General features: G+C 52.4%; 1 protein-coding gene across 1 annotated transcript in view; it reads left to right on the forward strand.

The window, feature by feature from the left end:
• The first annotated feature begins 12,459 nt into the window (after positions 1-12,459).
• Positions 12,460-14,754, forward strand: part of cdc42se2 (CDC42 small effector 2) — a 251,670-nt gene continuing 249,375 nt past the window's right edge. The window contains exon 1 of the mRNA XM_038804717.1: positions 12,460-12,644. The gene's annotated coding sequence lies outside the window, so the exon portion shown is untranslated. The remainder of the gene's footprint in view (positions 12,645-14,754) is intronic.

Genomic DNA, 14,754 nt, shown 5'->3' on the forward strand with positions numbered 1-14,754 from the left:
GAATGGTATTGACAAGAACACCACACAGTGTCCTTCAACAGACTCAGATGATCATTGGCATCTCCACCAGTTTTCCAACATTCCAGTGTTCATGCTCCTGTCTTAATATCAGCAGATGCGTCACTGCATGGACCCACCAGCATTCATTGACACAGAAACTCAGTGTGTGCAAATCGAAAAAGAGCTTGTTGCCCTGGAGTCACATGGAGCGTCATAGGAGTGAAGCTTAGTAGAATTACCCTCGGGCAGAGTGAGTGTGTTAATGAGAGTTTGCATGTTTCGTTAATAAATCTCCATTTGTTGAAAGTCCCTTGTGCAGTCGTTGACTACAAGCTGCTGCTGTTCCTGCCTTTCACAATATGCTGCGATGAAGAGACTTCGCTCTCCATGCCTTCCATTGCGTTCTATCCAGTCCGCCCACCCCACCCCACCTCCAAAACGCAGTTAAAATTCTGGTGGATGATTTATATTTTGATCGCTGAAACACATCATATAAGACTATTCGTAAAGCTGAAGAAATCTCTCTTGAAAGTTTCCACGTCCTATTCACCTAACAATTCTGTTGCTGCAATTCTACCAAGCACCCCTGGGAATGCAGCTTACAGGTTTCAATAAAAGCTTACAAGAAATCAATATAGAGTCAATAAATTTAGCTGGGTTGAATTGTTGACGCTTTTAGTAAAGTAAGCGTGTATTGGAAGTAGGGTCTAACATTATATAGCTGATAAAGGAATACATTTCTATTTACGTAAAATCTTTAAATATAAAATTCTTCCTTTTCTGTCTTCTCAATTTCATGGCACTGATCTATTCAAATTCCATATGGTACCACTACCCTGACCTCAGCATCCTCAAATCTGCAGACCACAAACATTAATACATTGCTGTTTATCTGGCCTGGCTGAAGACAGTCAGCTCCAGCTCGGTTTGCACAAATTGACAAGGAACTAATTGCCTTAGCGTTTGCAAGCCAGAAATTTTACTATTTCAGACATTATCATCCTGGTACCGTTCAGACAGACTATCAACCATTCATAACCATCCTAAAGATGCCTCTGCACACTGTGTCTGCATGGCTGCGATGCACAATGCTAAAGTTACAATGTTAGAATATCAGCATTGTATACAAAGGTGAAAATGAGCTTTATCTGGCTGATGACCTTTCAATAGCCTTGCTATACACGACAGACCAGGTTGCTCGCAAGGCGGACATGGAGTTTAAGCAGGTTCTACAAGTGGACATCATATACACACTACTGCATGACATAATAATGAAAGATTGGCCAGAATCCTTCAGGGAGCTTCCTCACGAACTCCGCGTATTCTTTGCCTTCAGAGAAGAAATAACCATACACGTGCACACATGTTGTGTGGCACTACCATCGCACCAAATGGGATAGACTTTGAACAGATCTAGCAGCTGAAAAGTAGTCATCCATGAGGCACTGTGGGCCATCAGCTGCAGCAAAATTATACTCAGCCACACTCTGTAACCTCATGGCCAGCACATCAGCGACCCTACCACTCCCAGGGGTCAACACTGGTTCAATGAAGAGTGCAGGAGTGCCAGGAGCAAAATCAGGCATACTTAAAAATGAGGTGTCAACCTGGTGAAGCTACAACACAGGATTACTTACATGTCAAACAACATAAGCAGCAAGTAATAGACCATAGAATCATAAGTGCAGAAGGAGGCCATTCGGCCCATGGAGTCTGCACCGACTTTTGGAAAGAGCACCCCACTTAAGCCCACTTAAGCTGCACCCTATCCCCGTAAACCAGCATCCCCACCCAAACTAAGGGCAATTTAGCGTGACCAATCCACCTAATCTGCACATCTTTGGACTGTGGGAGGAAACCGGAGCACCCGGAGGAAACCCACGCAGACATGGGGAGAATGTCCAGACTCCAACCGGGACCCAAGCCGGGAATCAAACCTGGAACCCTGGAGCTGTGAAGCAACTATGCTAACCACCGGGCTACCGTGTTGCCCACACAAATAGGCTAATTTTAACACTGCAATGATGTTACTGTGAAAAGTGCCTAGTCGCCACATTCCGGCGCTTGTTCGGGTACACAGAGGGAGAATTCAGAATTCTCAGCTGGTATGGAAATTGAACCCGCGCTGCTGGACTTGTTCTGCATTACAAACCAGCTGTCTAGCCCACTGAGCTAAACGAGCCCCATACACCATAAACCTAAGCGATCCCACAACCAACAGATCAGGGCTGGGATTCTCAGAGCCTGCGCCTGGTCGGAGAATGGCTGGTGACATGGGAAATTCACGCCACGCTGCTCCGACGCTGGGACGCGATTCTCGGGCGACCAGAGATTCGGCGGCAATCGCGTCCCCGCAGTCGACGCGACGCTGGTCGGGGAGCCGCTGAAAGTGGCCCCCGCGGTGATTCTCTGTGGCCAACCGGCCTAATTCCCGCTGAGTCCTGCCGCCGTAGTTCCAACCTGGTACCACCCGGCGGGAGCTCGGATCCGCGACCATGGTGGCCGTCCTGGTCGGGGTGGCGGGAGGGGGGATCAGACTCCGGGGGGGGGGGATCAGACTCCGGGGGGGGGGGCCTCCATGGCATCCAGGCCCGCGATCGGGGGCTCCCAACCAGAGGGCACCCGTGATCTGGAGGTGTCCTACCTCCTGTGTGGGCCTGCTGTAGGGCTCTGCCACGTTGCTCGGCGCCGGCTTGGAAACAGCCACCACGCGTATGCGCCGGCACGGACACGGCCATCATGCACATGCGCGGGTCGCGCCGGCAGTGCAGAGCTGCGTATCGGCACCGGAGCAGTGCGCAGAACTCTGGTGCCGTGCTGGCCCCATGAGGGCCGCTGAATCGCTGAGCCAGGAGGCCCGTTGATACCAGCGTGCACCACTCCGGTGTTTACGCTGGCGTCAACACTTGGCTGGGATTTCGGAGTGTAGCCACCGAAGTTGGCCATTTCCCTAAATACACAATGGAGGAACGCAAAGCATACAGGATAAAATGGACACTGTTTGCAGCCCCAGCCGGCTGCCCCAAGCAGGTGTGGATTCTGTCTGCTAAGAAAGCAGACAGCACCGAAACGAACATTCCGCATACTAATAAGGCAATCACCGGGATAATTAGCATGTTAATGGAACGATTCCAGATACAATGGACATAAATGGGGAAGCAACTGCAATATTGTAAAGGATACCAGACACTCAGACACCAACAGGCTTCGAAAACAAAGAGCCTGAGAGCCCGCCCAGTAGCTAAGGAACAGCCTCAGTATTGGGGGGATTCAAACATTTTTTTTTTAAATTATAAATTTAGAGTACCCAATTATTTTTTCCAATTAAGGGGCAATTTAGCATGGCCAATCCACCTACTCTGCACATTTTTGGGTTGTGGGGGCGAAACCCACGCAGACATGGGGAGAATGTGCAAACTCCACACGGACAGTGACCCAGAGCCGGGATCGAACCTGGGACCTCAGCGCCGTGAGGCGGTTGTGCTAACCACTAGGCCACCGTGCTGCCCTGGGGGGATTCAAACATATCGATTGGGAAGAGACCCAATCGATTCCAAGCAGGTAAGGGAGTCCGCCCAAAGGGGCGCGGATCCCTGGGACCTATAAAAGACAGGTTCCACATATGGTTCAGTCTTCTCGTCCAGCCCTCCTCTCTCCTTGACCAGCACTCCTCCGTGGACCAGCACCTCGACCAGCCTTTGCCAAGAAGACCCTGAAGGAGAGAGAGAGAGGTTCGGACAGCAGCGGCCAGCAAGTAAGTGTCTCACAACGATCGCTACCAGAGATAGGCACTCCTGACCCCTTTTAACTTATACCAACCTGAAGTCTGCAGACCAGAGCAGAGCAAGTGGCCTTGTTCCCTGACCCGGCAGTTCCTTCGAGATAAGTATTAGTTTATTTAGCGGTAGGAATAGTTTAATCCTTTTTGCGTGTGCATGGGTAGTTATTATAATTGTATTATAATAAACTCAGTTGTTTGAACTTACTAACTGGTGTATGGTTTTATTGCTTTGAACTTCACCTTGAACTTGTGGCGGTATCTTAACGATACCTGGCGACTCCAGAGCTAAGTAAAGAAACAGAGCCAAATTGAGTGTTAAGCACACTCACCCAGAATGACCAACAAGAGTACTCCAGCCCAGATCTAAACTCTGCAGTCCTGTTACATCCAGCTATCAATGTTGGTGGACAGGTCGTCATGGTGGCACAGTGGTTAGCACTACTGCCTCGCGTTGGCTAGGATCCGGGTTCAATCCTGGCCCCGGGTCACTGTCTTTGTGGAGTTTGCACATTCTCCCCATGTCTGCCTGGGTCTCACCCCCACCCCAAAAACATGTGCAGGGTAGGGGAATTGCAACGCTAAATTGCCCTTTAATTGAAAAAAAAGAATTGGGTACTATAAAAAACGTTTTTTGAATGAATGGTGGTGTACAATTAAACAACTCCCTGAGGAGGAGGCACCACAAATACCCTCATCCTCAATGATGGAGGAGCCCAGCACATCAGCGCGCAAGATAAGGCTGAAACATTTGCAGCCAAACGTTCTGAGTGGATGATCCATCTGGAGGTCCTCCAGAGGTCCCCAGTATCACAGATGCCAGTCTTCAGCCAATTCAATTCACTCCATGTGATATCAATAAACGGCTGAAGGCACTGGATGCTGCAAAGTCTATGGGCCCTGACAATATTCCTGTGGACATGTGCTCCAGAACTTGCCGTATCCCTAGCCAAGCTGTTCCAGTACAGCTACAACACTGGCATTTATTTGGCAATGTGAAAAATAGTCCAGGTATATCCTATACACAAAAATCAGGGCAAATCCAACCCAGCCAATTACTGCTCCATCCATCTACTCTCGATCATCAGTAAGTGATGGAAGGGGTCATCAACAGCACCATCAGACAACACTTTCTCAGCAATAACCAGCTGACGAAAGCTCAGTTTGGTTCTGCCAGGGTCACTCAGCTCCTGACCTCATTACAGTCTTGGTTCAAACATGGACAAAAGAGCTGAATGCCAGAGGTAAGGTGAGGGCGACTGCCCTTGATATCAAAGCAGCTTTTGACCAAGTATGGCATCAAAGAGCCCTATAGCCCTGGAGTCAATGGGAATAAAGGGGAAAGCTCTTTGCTGGATGGAGTCATACCTGGCGCAAAGGAAGATGGTTGTGGTGTTTGGAGATCAATCATCTCAGCTCCAGGAAAGGGCAGCACGGTGGCGCAGTGGGTTAGCCCTGTTGCCTCATGGCGCCGAGGTCCCAGGTTCGATCCCGGCTCTGGGTCACTGTCCATGTGGAGTTTGCACAATTTCCCTGTGTTTGTGTGGGTTTCACCCCCACAACCCAAAGATGTGCACACTAGGTAGGATTGGCCATGCTAAATTGCCCCTTAATTGGAAAGAATTGATTGGGTACTCTAAATTTATAAAAACAAAATCTCAGCTCCAGGGCATTAATAATAATAATAATAATCTTTATTAGTGTCACACATAAGCTTACATTTACACTGCAATGAAGTTATTGTGAAAATCCCCTAGTCGCCACAATCCGGCGCCTGTTCGGGTACAAAGAGGGAGAATTCAGAATGTGTGCAGGTGATGGGTGTGAGCGAGCGCTCAGCGTGTGCAGGTGATGGGTGTGAGCGAGCACTCAGCGTGTGCAAGTGATGGTTGTGAACGAGCACTCAGCGTGTGCAAGTGATGGTTGTGAGCCAGCACTCAGCGTGTGCAGGTGATGGGTGTGAGAGAGCACTCAACGTGTGCAGGTGATGGGTGTGAGCGAGCGCCCAGTGTGTGCAGGAGATGTTTATGAGCAGGTGCCCAGCGTGTGCGGGTGATGGGTGTGAGCCAGCACTCAGCATGTGCAGGTGCTAGGTGTGAGCGAGCACTCAGCGTGTGCGGGTGATGGGTGTGAGCGAGCACTCAGCGTGTGCAGGTGATGGGTGTGAGCGAGCACTCAGCGTGTGCGGGTGATGGGTGTGAGCGAGCACTCAGTGTGCGCAGGTGATGGGTGTGAGGGAGCACTCAGCGTGTGCAGGTGATGGGTGTGAGCCAGCACTCAGCGTGTGCAGGTGATGGGTGTGAGCCAGCACTCAGCGTGTGCAGGTGATAGGTGTGAACGAGCACTCAGCGTGTGCAGGTGCTAGGTGTGAGCGAGCACTCAGCGTGTGCGGGTGATGGGTGTGAGCGAGCACTCAGCGTGTGCAGGTGATGGGTGTGAGGGAGCACTCAGCGTGTGCAGGTGATGGGTGTGAGCCAGCACTCAGCGTGTGCAGGTGATGGGTGTGAGCCAGCACTCAGCGTGTGCAGGTGATAGGTGTGAACGAGCACTCAGCGTGTGCAGGTGATAGGTGTGAACGAGCACTCAGCGTTTGCAGGTGATAGGTGTGAGGGAGCACTCAGCGTGTGCAGGTGATGGGTGTGAGTGAGTACTCAGTGTGTGCAGGTGATGGGTGTGAGCGAGCACTCAGCGTGTGCAGGGGATGGGTGTGAATGAGCACTCAGCGTGTGCAGGTGATGGGTGTGAACGAGCACTCAGCGTGTGCAGGTGATGGGTGTGAGCGAGCACTCAGCGTGTGCAGGTGATGGGTGTGAACGAGCACTCAGCGTGTGCAGGTGATGGGTGTGAACGAGCACTCAGCGTGTGCAGGTGATGGGTGTGAGCCAGCACTCAGCGTGTGCAGGTGATGGGTGTGAGCCAGCACTCAGCGTGTGCAGGTGATAGGTGTGAACGAGCACTCAGCGTGTGCAGGTGATAGGTGTGAGTGAGCACTCAGCGTGTGCAGGTGATGGGTGTGAGTGAGCACTCAGCGTGTGCAGGTGATGGGTGTGAACGAGCACTCAGCGTGTGCAGGTGATGGGTGTGAACGAGCACTCAGCGTGTGCAGGTGATGGGTGTGAACGAGCACTCAGTGTGTGCAGGTGATGGGTGTGAGTGAGTACTCAGTGTGTGCAGGTGATGGGTGTGAGTGAGCACTCAGCGTGTGCAGGTGATGGGTGTGAACGAGCACTCAGCGTGTGCAGGTGATGGGTGTGAACGAGCACTCAGTGTGTGCAGGTGATGGGTGTGAACGAGCACTCAGTGTGTGCAGGTGATGGGTGTGAGCCAGCACTCAGCGTGTGCAGGTGATGGCTATGAGCGAGCACTCAGCGTGTGCAGGTGATGGGTGTGAGCGAGCGCTCAGCGTGTGCAGGTGATGGGTGTGAGTGAGTACTCAGCGTGTGCAGGTGATGGGTGTGAGTGAGTACTCAGCGTGTGCAGGTGATGGGTGTGAGTGAGTACTCAGCGTGTGCAGGGGATGGGTGTGTGTGAGTACTCAGTGTGTGCAGGGGATGGGTGTGTGTGAGTACTCAGTGTGTGCAGGTGATGGGTGTGAGTGAGTACTCAGTGTGTGCAGGTGATGGGTGTGTGTGAGCACTCAGCGTGTGCAGGTGATGGGTGTGAGTGAGTACTCAGCGTGTGCAGGTGATGGGTGTGAGTGAGTACTCAGCGTGTGCAGGGGATGGGTGTGTGTGAGCACTCAGCGTGTGCAGGTGATGGGTGTGAGTGAGTACTCAGCGTGTGCAGGTGATGGGTGTGAGTGAGTACTCAGCGTGTGCAGGGGATGGGTGTGTGTGAGTACTCAGTGTGTGCAGGGGATGGGTGTGTGTGAGTACTCAGTGTGTGCAGGTGATGGGTGTGAGTGAGTACTCAGTGTGTGCAGGTGATGGGTGTGAGTGAGTACTCAGTGTGTGCAGGTGATGGGTGTGAGTGAGTACTCAGCGTGTGCAGGTGATGGGTGTGAGTGAGTACTCAGTGTGTGCAGGGGATGGGTGTGTGTGAGTACTCAGTGTGTGCAGGTGATGGGTGTGAGTGAGCACTCAGTGTGTGCAGGTGATGGGTGTGTGTGAGTACTCAGTGTGTGCAGGTGATGGGTGTGAGTGAGTACTCAGCGTGTGCAGGTGATGGGTGTGAGTGAGTACTCAGTGTGTGCAGGGGATGGGTGTGTGTGAGTACTCAGTGTGTGCAGGTGATGGGTGTGTGTGAGTACTCAGTGTGTGCAGGTGATGGGTGTGAGTGAGTACTCAGTGTGTGCAGGTGATGGGTGTGAGTGAGTACTCAGTGTGTGCAGGTGATGGGTGTGAGTGAGTACTCAGTGTGTGCAGGTGATGGGTGTGTGTGAGTACTCAGTGTGTGCAGGTGATGGGTGTGAGTGAGTACTCAGTGTGTGCAGGTGATGGGTGTGTGTGAGTACTCAGTGTGTGCAGGTGATGGGTGTGAGTGAGTACTCAGCGTGTGCAGGTGATGGGTGTGTGTGAGTACTCAGTGTGTGCAGGTGATGGGTGTGTGTGAGTACTCAGTGTGTGCAGGTGATGGGTGTGAGTGAGTACTCAGTGTGTGCAGGTGATGGGTGTGTGTGAGTACTCAGTGTGTGCAGGTGATGGGTGTGAGCGAGCACTCAGCGTGTGCAGGGGATGGGTGTGTGTGAGTACTCAGTGTGTGCAGGTGATGGGTGTGAGTGAGTACTCAGTGTGTGCAGGTGATGGGTGTGAACGAGCACTCAGCGTGTGCAGGTGATGGGTGTGAACGAGCGCTCAGCGTGTGCAGGTGATGGGTGTGTGTGAGTACTCAGTGTGTGCAGGTGATGGGTGTGAGTGAGTACTCAGTGTGTGCAGGGGATGGGTGTGTGTGAGTACTCAGCGTGTGCAGGTGATGGGTGTGAGTGAGTACTCAGTGTGTGCAGGGGATGGGTGTGTGTGAGTACTCAGTGTGTGCAGGTGATGGGTGTGAGTGAGTACTCAGTGTGTGCAGGTGATGGGTGTGAGTGAGTACTCAGTGTGTGCAGGTGATGGCTGTGAACCAGTACTCAGTGTGTGCAGTTGATGGGTGTGAACGAGCACTCAGTGTGTGCAGGTTATGGGTGTGAACGAGCACTCAGTGTGTGCAGGTGATGGGTGTGAACGAGCACTCAGTGTGTGCAGGTGATGGGTGTGAGTGAGTACTCAGTGTGTGCAGGTGATGGGTGTGAGTGAGTACTCAGTGTGTGCAGGGGATGGGTGTGTGTGAGTACTCAGTGTGTGCAGGTGATGGGTGTGAGTGAGTACTCAGCGTGTGCAGGTGATGGGTGTGAGTGAGTACTCAGTGTGTGCAGGTGATGGGTGTGAGTGAGTACTCAGTGTGTGCAGGTGATGGCTGTGAACCAGTACTCAGTGTGTGCAGGTGATGGGTGTGAGCGAGTACTCAGTGTGTGCAGTTGATGGGTGTGAACGAGCACTCAGTGTGTGCAGGTTATGGGTGTGAACGAGCACTCAGTGTGTGCAGGTGATGGGTGTGAACGAGCACTTATCAGGTAGGCGGGGGTCAGACTATGGCATTGATTGATGAGCATTGACACTCAGCACTTTGTTATCATCACCCCCCCCCCCCCCCCCCTGCCCTCGACAGTGACCCGCAGCCAGTGGCGACACAATCCCAGCACCCTGGAGTGATGTGACACCTACCCTTGGAGGGTGGGAAATGGGAGTGGGGGTGAAGGACGCGTGAATCGGGCGCATACAAGGGCCTCCCTGGCTCTCTGAGTTTGCTGGACTCTCGCCGCTGCTGCCTGTCCTCAGTTTCCTCCCCGGCCTCGTCCTCCAACCCCTGCTGGTCCTGCGCCCCCACAACATCTTTGTCCTCATCCTTGCCCTCGTCGGAGGTGGCCACATGTTCCTCATCACCAACCTCCAGCACGTCACCCCGCTGCTGTGCGAGGTTGTGCAGGGCACAGCAGACCACCACAAAGTGGGCAACCCTCGTGCGGTGTACTGGAATTCACCACCAGAGCAGTCAAGGCATCGTAACGGCATCTTGAGACATTCAAAGCACCGCTCAATCACAGTCCGGGTGGCCACATGGGCCTCGTTGTATTGGGTCTCCACTTCGGTCACCGGCCTCTGTACTGGTACTGCCTTATCCCCCCTAGAGCCAGTGACTCATCCTGGTGTGCTCCTTGAAGAGGCCGGGGATGACCAACTGCCCCAGGATGCAGATGTCGTCCACACTCCCCGGGAAGCAGTCACATTCATGCATTATCTTTATCTGGTGTATGTTCAGGGAGTGGAACTCGTTTTGGTTAAGGCCCCCAGATGGCCTGGTGAGCGCAGGGCTCCATACGTGGCATCTAGTCCCCTGGACCTTGGGCATCCCAGCGGTGACAGAGAAACCTGCTGCCTGGGCATCATGTTGAGCTTGATCCATGTCAAAAATCATGGAATTCTCCACCCGGGCATACAGGGCATCCGTGACCTGTTGGATACGCCTGTAGGCTGTGGTTTACAAGATACCATACAGGTCTTCGCTCGAGCCCTGGAAGGATCCCGAAGCATAAAGGTTCAGAGCTGCAGTGACCTTGATGGCCACCGGGAGGGGGTGTCCCACTTTTCCACATGGTGCCAAGTCCGCGAGGATATGGCACAGGTGCCGCACGTCTCCTTGTTGAGGCAAGCGTTCATCATCTGTTTGAATGACCAGCGATGCCTGTAAACCCTGGGACGTCGCGGGACACCCCCTCTGGGTCTCTCCCTGGCCTGATGGGCAGTCGGGTCCACAGGGTGTTGGGTGAGGTCCGGTCCATGGGCCGCTACTTCGAAGATCTGCAGAGGCTGCTGCTGCCGCCAATACCAGCGTCTGGCCACCGGACAACCAGCAGCACCACGAGGGCAAACTCCCTGCCAAAGTGTTCAACATCTGTAAGGCATTGGGACTGACTAACAATAGTGGCTCCCATCTTGGGATCCCCTATTCCCCCATTGAACACCCCCTCACCCGCACCTGGAACACCCTGCCCTCGCACACCCGGCCACAGCAGGTCCCCCGTCACCAGAGCCCAGACCCTGTACACCCATTCACAAGGTCACCTGGACCTCACACTGGCCCCCTCGCTGTGGCGCTCACCCACCCTCCGGACGTGGACATGTCCCCAGAGCTGTGTCCCATCCCTGGGTGTTCGGATGTTCGCTGCGTGTGTGGTGTTGCCTCCCGCAGTGTTCAATCAGTGTCCAGGCATCACGGTTTGATCGGGATGTTAGGAAATGACTCCCACATGCTACATGACCTGCCTACACATGGGAATCCACTTGGGATGTGTGAAGTGCTCGCTTAACTACGATTGCCAATTCCCTATTAGCCTTCAGCCGCACTGCCAGAGGCCTCGGCAGTTGGTGGGGGTTATGGGAGGTCAGTGGGCCAGACGGGCAGGGACAAAGTTTGCCCCCGGAACGGGTAAACACGATCGAGGGGTTGTGCCGCGAGCAGTTGCCCCCCCTCAGTGCCTCCCCCTCCTCATGGCGGCCCACCCCAGCTGGGGCTGGTTCCGCCCCCACCCTTAGACAAGCACATGGGTGGCAAGCCCAGCACCCCCAGGCTCTTTGCCTGTGAGCAAAGATTACTATCTTCCTCCTCGGCTCCCCACAGAAGCCATTCTGGCAGGTTCACATTTTTAGAAAGGAGTACGAATTGGCGCCAGCATGACCACTTGCTGGGAGGATGATGGATGACGGGAGGCCTTTGGATATGGGGTGGCTCCCATTAATTGCATGGAAATGGGGCTCAATGAAAATCGCTTGTCATAAGTAGGCTTCAAATGAAGTTACTGTGAAAAGCCCCTAGTCGCCACATTCCGGCGCCTGATAATTGGTTTCCTGCCGCACTACGGCGAGATTCCAATTTCACCTACAGGAGCCGCACGTTTGCATCGCAAACTGTTTACGGCCTCTCCCGCTATTCGGTGGCCTCGTTTCACTCGAGCGAGAGCGCAACAAGGCTGGAGAATCATGCCCTTTGACTTTGGCACGGTAAAAGTGATGGGGGTGGGAGGGAGAGAAAGTGATGTTGGGGAGAGAGAAAGTGATGGGGGTGGGGGGAGAGAAAGTGATGGGGGGAGAGAGAAAGTGATGGGAGGGAGAGGGAGGAAGTGATGGGGGGGGGAGAGAGGAAGTGATGGGGGGGGGGAGAGAGAAAGTGATGGGGGTGGGGAGAGAGGAAGTGATGGGGGTGGGGAGAGAGAAAGTGATGGGGGAGAGAGAAAGTGATGGGAGGGAGAGAGAGGAAGTGATGGGGGGAGAGAGAAAGTGATGGGGGTGGAGAGAGAGAAAGTGATGGGGGAGAGAGAATGTGATAGGTTAGAGAGAGAAAGTGATGGGGGGGGAGGAGAGAGAGGAAGTGATGGGGGGGGGGAGAGAGAAAGTGATGGGGTGGAGAGAGAGGATGGGAGTGGGGAGAGAGAAAGTGATGGGGGAGAGAGAATGTGATGGGGAGAGAGAGAACGTGATGGGGGGGGGGGGGGCGGGGGGAGCAGAGAGAGGAAGTGATGGGGGGGGGGGGGGGGGGGGGGGGGGAGAGAGAAAGCAGAGAAGGAAGGTTGAAGACAATAATGCCCCTTGGTGGTGCTGTCCCAAGTGAGACCAGCAAAGGCGCTGCCGGCCCTCTGACAGTCTCTGAGGGAAGGAGGGGACTTTTCGGGCTCCTCCTCACTCCTCATTATTCGCCGTTTGGGTTTTCTTTCTTTCTGTCCGGGCGGCGGGGCTTTTCCAGTCTTCCCTGCACTCAGAGGAAAGGCAGAGTCGCCATCTTCCTGTTTGGAGCAATGCTGGAAGGCTGAAGCAGTGTGGGAGAGAGCGGCAGTGGGGTGAGTGAGTGTGGGCCAGGCTGGCTGGCTGGGGGAGGCAGTGGCTGTGTGCTGGCACTGACTGGGGACACAGGGGGCTGTCTGCCCGCCCGCACCATCCACACACACACCGGAGCAGGCAGGAGCGAGGTGTGTGAACCTCGCTTTATCTCCCCACCTCTCATTTCCAGCGGATTTTTGTTTAACATTATATATAATATCCTCTCTCTCTTCGCGCTGGCCGGATGAACGATGTGGGGGAGTCTCACTCACTTCTGCAGAAAGGCAGCTTGACATGAGCAGCTTCATTTTAATATCGGAATGAATGGGCGATGTGATTTCCCCAATCCATCGCGGTGACATTACCAAGAATTAACGCTTTAACTTACATTCCTCCTGCAAGACCGTGTGCACGATTCGCCAGTGCCGGCATTTCTTCCGATTTACGTGTCTTCTCCTTTCACCAGATTGATTTATTTATTCATGTATTTTTTTGTGTGAGTGTGCGAGTTCTGGAGCTGAGGGAGGTAATGGGATTCGCTGCTTTCTGAGCTGGGTGAAGTCTTTGTGGTTTGCTGGTATTTGAAGCTGATGCATTGGAGGGCTGTGGGGTTGCAGAGATATGCGAGGAGGGTGTGTGGCTGGCATCTGTCTGCAGCGGTGTGAGAGGGCGTGGGATCAGCTCAGCTTTCACAGCACCGAGAGCTTGGAGGCTGAGGGATTTGCAGCAGTCCCACTGCATCCCACAGTCCTGGGATAGGAGACTGTGACTTCTCCTTATTGAAAAGACCACTAGCGTTGAAAAAAATCACCCTCAGTTATTCATTTCAGGTCACATTTAACGCAGTCTTTGACAGAACATGGTTTTCGTTTTGTCTCGATTGGACACCAGGCTATTTACTCAGTGTGTCAATTCAATTGTTTTCACTCAGCCCAATTGTTCAGAATGGTTTGTTGGAAATCTTAAAGCCGATGTGGATTTGATGATTTAGCTACTGATTATTGCAAGTAGGAATCCGGAACCCCTTTCTCTCCAGTAATTTATTGTACAGTAGTTGACAGGTGACCCCCTTCCTTAATTCCACAGTAACTCAGAGCACTCTGCTGGTGACAGAGATAAGCTCTGATTTTCCAGTCACTGCTTCTCATTATCGTTACACCTGCTTTATTATCCCTACCATGTATTCTCTCCCATCCTTCTCAGCTTCTTTTACTCCTGTATGTATCAATCCCAGTTAAGCAACACTTTACACAGAGAGTAATTCCCTGTTTACATTGGGGAGCATTGAAACCTCCACTATCTCATTGTTAAAAGTGGGTCTTAATGCATGTTTCCAGATCATACATATATCTATTACCCCCCCCCATTTACCAAGCTTCTGTGAAGTCCACTTTCTCTTAACTAGTCAGAATATAGTTGAATGGCTCTTCACCGCTGTTTAATGCTCTTGTGCTCTCAAATATTGTTTGCTGATTGACTTGGAATATGAGCTGTCACATATTTTATGCAATATTTGTTTTTGTATAAGAATTTAGAAATATGTATAAATGCCACTGTAATTGGTACTAAAGATTCAATAACAACAATGGAACAAAGATGGAGTGAAAGCAAAACCATATATCAAAAATGCATGCATGCAAGCATAAAGGTTCAGGCCAGAGGAAAAAAGTGCTGAAAAAGCCAATGTAAATATTATAATGGAGACTTGCTGCAATTCTGGGCCAATGTGTTTACAGGGAGAAAATAGAATTACTTCTCTCCCCCCTCCCCATCTTCTTGCCAGCAAATTTTCCCAACCTTCGCTGGACGATCAATGGGGAATACAAAAAGAGATTGGCAACACTTTGCAGTCAGTAGCACATGAAGCTTCCTGGTGTCAAAGCTCTACAGATTCTCAGTCCAGATGTTTCCAGAGAATATTTGTCAGGTGTGACCGAGCTTGGAATGAAAATTAAGTGATGGAAAAATTCTGCCAGTGTGGCAGCACCTGTGGAGAGAGAAACAGAATTAGCGTTTCAAGTCCAAGATAATTCTTCATTGGAATTGAGCCTCTCAGGAAGGGGGTGGAAGCGGGTTGCACAGGGTTGGAGACTAGGAGGTTGGAGACTGTGGAGGGAAGATCTCCAGAGG

Source organism: Scyliorhinus canicula, chromosome 8, assembly GCF_902713615.1.
Source record: "Scyliorhinus canicula chromosome 8, sScyCan1.1, whole genome shotgun sequence".
NCBI lineage: Eukaryota > Metazoa > Chordata > Chondrichthyes > Carcharhiniformes > Scyliorhinidae > Scyliorhinus > Scyliorhinus canicula.